The sequence below is a fragment of the Cajanus cajan genome, chromosome 4, assembly GCF_000230855.2.
Source record: "Cajanus cajan strain Asha chromosome 4, NIPB_CcT2T_4, whole genome shotgun sequence".
Lineage (NCBI taxonomy): Eukaryota > Viridiplantae > Streptophyta > Magnoliopsida > Fabales > Fabaceae > Cajanus > Cajanus cajan.
The window spans coordinates 41899137-41908097 of NC_138520.1; the positions used below are offsets into that span (position 1 = coordinate 41899137).

At 36.1% G+C, this 8961-nt stretch overlaps 1 long non-coding RNA gene across 1 annotated transcript; it reads left to right on the forward strand.

Moving 5' to 3' along the window:
* Positions 1-2314: 2314 nt before the first annotated feature.
* On the forward strand, positions 2315-7989 carry LOC145956793 (uncharacterized). The gene is made up of 2 exons (XR_014433049.1): positions 2315-3206; positions 7458-7989. It is a non-coding gene; the product is annotated as an uncharacterized LOC145956793 (long non-coding RNA).
* The last annotated feature ends 972 nt before the right edge of the window (positions 7990-8961 follow it).

Here is an 8961-nt window from a genome sequence, read left to right on the forward strand (position 1 = left end):
TGAATCTTACGTTTCAACTCTTCTAATGACAAGCCTCACCTCACTAATATCCCTATTAGGCGAAGGCATCTATACAATGCCCTTATTTTTTCATCAATAATCATTTCACAATTGTAGTACACAAATAGACTTTCTCTCCAAGAACTAGCCATAATTTTGAAAGAGTGTTTATCAGTTGAGGGATGAAGGGTTGTGTTTAGCTATATTGAAGGTTGATAGTAAGTGTTGCGTAAAAAAAAGTTAAAAACCTGCTTTTATTTATAGAAGCATGAATAGTGTTTAGGTTTGAATTGATGTGATCTCAACCATCGATTTGAATAGTGCAATCTCGATCATTAATTTGTCTATCACAAAAGACGAAACTCTTTAAAGTTGTCTGACACATGAATAGTGTTTAGGTTTGAATTAGTGCAATCTCAACCATAGATTTGAACAGTGTGATCTCGATCGTTGATTTGTCTGACACAAAAGATGAAACTATTTAAATTTGTTTGACGCATGAACAATTTTTAGTTTTGAATTAGTGAGATCTCAACCATCGATTTAAATGGTGTGATCTCGGTCGTCGATTTGTTTGTCACAAAAGATAAAACTCTTTAAAGTTGTTTGACACATGAATAGTGTTTGCATTTGAATGAATGCAATCTCAATCGTTGATTTGTATAGTGCAATCTCGATTGTCAATTTGTCTATCACAAAATAAAAAACTTTTTAAAGTTGTCTAACACATGAAGAATGTTTAGGTTTGAATTGGTGTGATCTTAGCTATCAATTTGAGTGGTTCTATCTTAGTCGTCAATACATTTGTTACAAAGATGAAACTCTTTAAAGATATCTAATGTGTGAATAATGTTTGCATTTGAATCAATGCAATCTCAACCATATATTTAAATGGTGTAATCTTGACCATCAATTTGTCTATCACAAAAGATGAAACTCTTTAAAGTTGTCTAATGCATGAATAGTATTTGCATTTGAATCAATACAATATCTACCATCAATTTGTATAGTGAAATCTCGACCATTGATTTGCCTGTTAACAAAGATAAAACTCTTTAATGTGTAAGAAGTGTTTGCATTTAAATCAATGTAATATAAATCATTCATTTGTACGGTGCGATCTCAACCGTTGATTTTCCTATCAACAAAGATGAAACTCTTTAAAGTTGTTTAACATGTGAATAGTTTTTGTTTTTGAATGAATGCAATATCAATCGTTGATTTGTATGGTGCGATCTCAATCATGAATTTGTTTGTCACAAAAGATAAAACTCTTTTAATTTGTTTGACATGTAAACATTGTTTGCATTTGAATCTATGCAAGCTCAGTGATGAGCCGTAATTTAGTGCTGTAGACCCCTAAAATTGTCCGGGTCGGAAATAAAGCTTGAAGACTCTCGAAGACTGAAGGAAGATCAGCCAGAAGGACTACTGGAAGGCCCTAGGAGGGTTCTCTGTAGGTCTAGAGGTCTTAGAATAGCTCAAAATAAGGAAGTGGAGGGAATGAAGCCCAATACGGCCGTACTGAACTTAATACGGCCGTATTGAAGCTTCAATACGGCCGCAGTGAACTCAATACGGCGTATTGAAGTTTCTGAAACTTCAATACGGCCGTACTGAAATCAATACGGCCGTATTGAAGCTTCAATACAGCCGTATTGAATTTAATACGGCCGTATTGAAATTTCTGAACTTCAATACGGCCGTATTGAACTCAATACGGCCGTATTGAAGTTCAAAAATTTCAATACGGCCGTATTGCTTCTGTAGGCCGTATTGCGCCTATTCCCTATAAATATGACGTCAATTGGACGTCATTCCACACTTTTCACTCAGTTTTGACTCCCTCCTTGAGTATTCTGGGGTTTTTGAGCAGTGTTCTGCCCTAGAAATCACTCGGAGAGTTGATCCGACAAAGTTCTGGAATTCCGAGCACTTAGCTTGGAGATTCGAACCTAGTCGAAGGGAAATCCTCCGGATTTCCATAGTCAAAATTTTATAGGAGGGAGCGAGCGGGCTTGTAGAGCGAGGGAACGCCAAAAAGCTTCCCAGTTTTACGAAATATATAAAAGCACGCTTCAAAGGTTTCTTCTTAAATCCTTCCTTTTACTGCTTTCTGTGTGCATATTTAAACTGTCATCATGTAGATAGTTAATTTATAATTGCGTAGAATAAATAGGGGTAATTTAGTAATTTTACACTGTTATTTTAGAAATAATCTGTCATAGGGAACCCGAAAGGGGCGTTGTGGGGTGCTAACACCTTCCCCACGCGTAACCGACTCCCTTACCCAACTCTGGTTGTAATGGCCAAAGTTGATTTATAAAATCAATTGCCTTATCCCTTTTTCCAATGTTTTGAGTAAAACATTGGTGGCGACTCCACGAACCCTCCTTTTGCGAAAACCACTAATCCATGGAGGGTCCCGCTTGGGATTAATATGGATTGGTGAGACTTTTAATAAATAAATTGGATAAGATCGACAAGGTCTCAGTTTGAGAACAAGTCGTCCTAATAATCCAATACATTTTCAAAACTAAAATAAAAGCGAGCTCGACCGTCTTCGCGACCGCCGAGGCCCGTTTGGGCCGGTGGCGACAAGTGCTTCAATTCATATCATTATGGCATTGATTACTTCTCACATTTAGGGTTAATTTCGTGGTTTTATCATGTTTGCTAATTGTCATTTGAATTATGGGCTTAATTGCAAAACTAATCAAATTTCTGTTTCTGGACAGTTTGACCTTTGCTCGGTGTTTTGGCCATATCTGGAGCTACAGGACTCCGAATTGAGCAATCTTAGTGGCGTTGGAAAGCTAAGAGAAAAAGCTACAAATGTCTCACTAATGTGCATCTCCTAATTCGAAGCCTAAGATGGTCAAAATGGAGCCCGAAAATGACCCACGGAATCTGGAAACGTTTTGGGCCTTGTTTTGCAATGTTCAAATCAGTTTGGGCCCAATTTGACCCAAGCCTTCTAGAAGGGCAAAAGGGTAATTTAAGAAACCCTAAAAGAGAGCAGAAGACAGGGGCTAGAGGCACACTCACGGGGGCTTGCTCCCATTGCTTCCACCTTCTCTTCCGTTTTTAGTTTTTTTTCTTAGGTTTAGTTTAGGGTCTCTTCTTTCTTCTTCTTCTTTCTTTTTCCTTCATTTTCAACACTTCTTTGGACTCCTTTGATGCGAATCTCTCCATGGGTTAGAAATGTAATCTCTAATTTCAGTTGTTATTCACTTTCCCTTCTTTCAATTTACAATTTCAAGTTCAATATCTCTTTAGTTGTTGCTTCTTGCTTTAGTTCAAGTTTATTGTGATTCTAGCTTGTATTCATGCTTTGTGGTTGTTTCTATTGCTATTTTGCTGCTTCCCATGAGAGTTTAATTTCGAATTTATGGTCTCGATGTTGATTAGCTTAGGGTTTAATTTACTAGCTAGTGCTATGAGTAGCTAAGTAGCTTTGGTTGGATTTCTTAATGTGGATAGCAACTTCTCTTTGAGGTTAATGGTGTTTTAATGTTGTTTTTGAGTTGAATTACATTCCATAATCTCTATTTGAGTTCTTAATGAATGGTTCTTAGATTTTCGCTTAGTTAATTGACGAATCATTATTAATTTCACAAGTCATATAATTGGGTTTTCGCTTAGTTAACGAGATTATGTGAATTGTGATGAGATTTACAAATAGAGAATTGAAGTGGGTTGTGTAAGTGCTTAACTGCAACTTACTTTGTTTAATTCTTAATTAATCTTCGCTTAGTTGGTTAATTAGGAGCTCGAATGTGATTTAACTCAGTAACTTGCATGTTTAGATTAATTGAGGATAAGAGGTCAAGCTATCTAGTTAAGGAATCCAACTTTTTAGTTTATTGTTTGTTACCGTTTGGTTACCATTTATTTGTTTCTTTTTCAATCAAAACCCCCCCCTCTATTTTAATTTCCGTTGCTTGAATCCTATGGCTTAAATGCATTATTCCTTGAGAGAACGACCTAGGAGTCACTTCCTAGTATTACATTTACTTGTATTTATTTGACCGGATACGGCTTCGATCAAATTTGGCGCCGTTGCCGGGGAATAATGGTTTTTTGTCTTAGGATTCTAGTTTGTGTGTGTGCGTTGAGTGGAATAAATTCTCAGTATGTTTATGTGTTCAGCTGTGTTTTATTTCAGTTTGGAGTGATGTAAAAAAATGAAAAAAAAAAAAAATCTGAATAATTTTAGTGTTGTGTTATGTGTTAGTTTGAATCATGTTATGGCGATGAGTAGCACTTAACAGTAACATGGACCTAGCATTAACACTTGTTTTCATTTGAATAACTTGCTGTTGTGTGAGTTACATATCACTTGTGCATCGGAGATTCGTTTTGTTGTTGGTCATTGCTGTGCTGGTCCTGCATTCAAATTCAAATTCTATTTCATAATCCTTTATATTTAATTGTGTTTATTTTTGCATTTAGTTATTGTTCTGCATGTAGTTAGTTTCTAGTTTTTGTGCTGGTTTTTGCATTTAGTTAGTTTCAAGTTATGTTAAAATAACAAGAAAAATTTGGTTCTAATTTCTGATCTGCATCAGTTGTAGACCCATTATTCTATTTTGCACATGAAATTCTGTTTGTGTTCAGGTTCTAGTCTTAGTTTTGGTGTAGCTTTTTGCATTGTTGAGCATTGTGCAATCAATTAATGCACTCTGGTTTGGTCTAGAGTGTTGCATTGCATAATCTGATTTAGTGCAGTGTGTGAATTCTGAACCGGACTACAGTCAGAGGAGGATCCATTTGAATAATTCACATTCTGTTCTGCATTATTCCCATCTGCATTTAAAATCTGGTTCTGCATTTAAAGAACAACAAATTCTGCTGCACAAATTCTGCATTCTGCTGCACAAATTCTGCACAAATTCTGCACAAAATTCTGCTGCACAAATTCTGCATTCTGCTGCACAAATTCTGCACAAATTTCTGCTGCACAAATTCTGCACAAATTTCAGCTGCACAAATTCTCAATTTCTGCTGCACAAATTCTGCACAAAATTCTGCTGCACAAATTCTGCACAAAATTCTGTTGCACAAATTCTCAATTTCTGCTGCACAAATTCTGCACAAAATTCTGCTGCACAAATTCTGCATTCTGCTGCACAAATTCTGCACAAATTTCTGCTGCACAAATTCTGCACAAATTTCTGCTGCACAAATTCTGCATTCTGCTGCATTCCTGCTGACTTTTGTATATTGGATATGGAAGAGGGATTCTCCCGTGGTTCTTCCGTTCCAATTATTTTAGGCAGACCATTCTTGAAAACAGCTTGAACTAAGATTGATGTCCATGCTGGTACACGTTCTATGGAAGTTGGTGACATAGTAGTTCGGTTCAATATTCTTGATTCGAAATGTCCATTTGAGGATCATTCTGTTTTCCGAGCCGAATTACTTTCTCATCCTGATTACATTGATTTTCTTGAATTCCTTGATTTCGTTGAAGATGAGTGTATATCTAATTTTGCACTTGATATTGATTTTCCATCTTTGATGGACACTCATCATGTTTGTTCTGATTCCATGAGATGCGCTATCTGTGTTGAAATTGAAAATGCTTTGCATCCACATTCTTTAGATATAGCTGTATCCATGGATATTGAGGGCGGTTCTGTTTTAATTGATACATCTAACCCATTTAGTGAGGTGCGTTCTGCACAAGCACACTTTCTTTTTGCAGGTTCTTATTTTGTGCCACCACCTCCATTGAGGAAGGATCATTATCCACCACCCTTTGATGATCGGATGTTGGAGATTTCTCACCCGCCGCTCCACTCCTATTCCCATCTTTCACCTGATGTTATTCCCAATGCCATCTCTGCAGTGTCTTGGCATCCTCCATGATTTAGGGAGTCTTCTTTTTCTCTCCTTCCTTTAGTGTCACTGCATATGTTTGATTCTGGATTATTTGGATTGATATGTTTGTGTCACATTGGGACAATGTGTAGTTTAAGTGTGGGGGGGAGACCTTTTGCTTTTGGTCTTTTGTTATTTTTTACGTCTTTTGGTCTTTTGTTATTTTTTACGTTTTTGGTTTTCCTTGTGAATTCCTGGATCTGTATAGGTAATAAATACTTGTTTCACTCTTGGTTTTGAGTTTCCGAATATTTCATGGACTGAATTCTTGTATTTCTTGGCATGTTGAGTTTATCTTGAGGTTTGAGAGGTTGTTTTGAAAGTGACGTATATACCCTGTGTGAGGATTGGAGCCTTCATGATTCTTTCTTGGGAATTTTATGCCTCTTGACTGCTTGCACATGTGCCTTGGCTTGACTCTTTTTGATGATTCTTGATTGATATGCATGTATGGAAGTGATAAAGGCAATTTTGTTCTTGATCCTCTAGCCAAATAAGCTTACCTTGATTTAATCCCTTGATAGCCCCTTTGAGCCTATGTTTATCCCTTTTCTTTGTTTTGAAGCTCATCATTAGCCTTAAGTGAAAAACCATGATTACCTTAACCTTAGGGAATTTTGGAGCTTTGGAATTGTTTTGGGAACAAGTGTGGGGGCGTGTGTGCTCATTGGATTCATGTGAATTGGCTAGTTGATTTTATTGGCTCCTTGTACTTTTTATTGTGTAAATATGTTTAATATCTTGTCTCTTGCAAAAAAAAAAAAATAGAAAAATAGAAAAAAAAATCATTATCAAATTCGAAAAAAAAATGAAAAAAAAAAGAGACAAGATAAGAAAAGAAAAAAAAAATAGTAAATAAAAGTGTTTGGTGGAGTCAAGAAGAGGATTAGAATTAGGGGTTTTGGGTGTGTTTTTATTGTATTTTCACCTGTTCCCCATTGCTCCTCTATTCTCTTTAGCTTTCAGCTTCTCATCCATATTTTATCCTCCCTTATCCTTGGCCCCATTACAACCCTGAAAAGTCCTTTTGATCTGAATATGTATATGTTTTCGAGTGTTTGATTGTAGAGGCTTGCCAAGTCTTGTGTGTTGCTTGCTTTCTTGAGTGCATTGAGCGGAATTTCATTTACCTTATACACTATACACTTGAGAGATACACTTGAGTGATCCTGTGAGGTTTGGTTGCTTTTGATTCACCTCTTGAACTGATTGATGTGCTTATCATGTTTTGAGGTATTTCAATGATGTTCATGGATATTTGGTTGCTTTGACTGAAAGTGTACAAGTTATTTGTTCCTTACATTTTCCTTGGATTCGTGCTGGTTAACAAAATCTTCTCTTCCTTATGTTTCTCTTGTTGGGTTGTTTCGTGATTTGATTTTGCCCAGGAGTGCAAAAGGCTAAGTATGGGGGTATTTGATGAGCCGTAATTTAGTGCTTCAATTCATATCATTATGGCATTGATTACTTCTCACATTTAGGGTTAATTTCGTGGTTTTATCATGTTTGCTAATTGTCATTTGAATTATGGGCTTAATTGCAAAACTAATCAAATTTCTGTTTCTGGACAGTTTGACCTTTGCTCGGTGTTTTGGCCATATCTGGAGCTACAGGACTCCGAATTGAGCAATCTTAGTGGCGTTGGAAAGCTAAGAGAAAAAGCTACAAATGTCTCACTAATGTGCATCTCCTAATTCGAAGCCTAAGATGGTCAAAATGGAGCCCGAAAATGACCCACGGAATCTGGAAACGTTTTGGGCCTTGTTTTGCAATGTTCAAATCAGTTTGGGCCCAATTTGACCCAAGCCTTCTAGAAGGGCAAAAGGGTAATTTAAGAAACCCTAAAAGAGAGCAGAAGACAGGGGCTAGAGGCACACTCACGGGGGCTTGCTCCCATTGCTTCCACCTTCTCTTCCGTTTTTAGTTTTTTTTCTTAGGTTTAGTTTAGGGTCTCTTCTTTCTTCTTCTTCTTTCTTTTTCCTTCATTTTCAACACTTCTTTGGACTCCTTTGATGCGAATCTCTCCATGGGTTAGAAATGTAATCTCTAATTTCAGTTGTTATTCACTTTCCCTTCTTTCAATTTACAATTTCAAGTTCAATATCTCTTTAGTTGTTGCTTCTTGCTTTAGTTCAAGTTTATTGTGATTCTAGCTTGTATTCATGCTTTGTGGTTGTTTCTATTGCTATTTTGCTGCTTCCCATGAGAGTTTAATTTCGAATTTATGGTCTCGATGTTGATTAGCTTAGGGTTTAATTTACTAGCTAGTGCTATGAGTAGCTAAGTAGCTTTGGTTGGATTTCTTAATGTGGATAGCAACTTCTCTTTGAGGTTAATGGTGTTTTAATGTTGTTTTTGAGTTGAATTACATTCCATAATCTCTATTTGAGTTCTTAATGAATGGTTCTTAGATTTTCGCTTAGTTAATTGACGAATCATTATTAATTTCACAAGTCATATAATTGGGTTTTCGCTTAGTTAACGAGATTATGTGAATTGTGATGAGATTTACAAATAGAGAATTGAAGTGGGTTGTGTAAGTGCTTAACTGCAACTTACTTTGTTTAATTCTTAATTAATCTTCGCTTAGTTGGTTAATTAGGAGCTCGAATGTGATTTAACTCAGTAACTTGCATGTTTAGATTAATTGAGGATAAGAGGTCAAGCTATCTAGTTAAGGAATCCAACTTTTTAGTTTATTGTTTGTTACCGTTTGGTTACCATTTATTTGTTTCTTTTTCAATCAAAACCCCCCCCCCTCTATTTTAATTTCCGTTGCTTGAATCCTATGGCTTAAATGCATTATTTCTTGAGAGAACGACCTAGGAGTCACTTCCTAGTATTACATTTACTTGTATTTATTTGACCGGATACGGCTTCGATCACTCAGCCATTGATTTATATAGTATAATCTCGGTTGTTGATTGGTATAGTGTGTTTGAATCAAGATTTCATGGGTTTTGTTAGCATCATGACTACTCAACCATGAAAGTGTATTATTATTGTGTTTTAATTTATATGTTTATTTTTAATGTATTTTCAGTTTAGTAAATGAACTTCTATTTTTAAATGTTA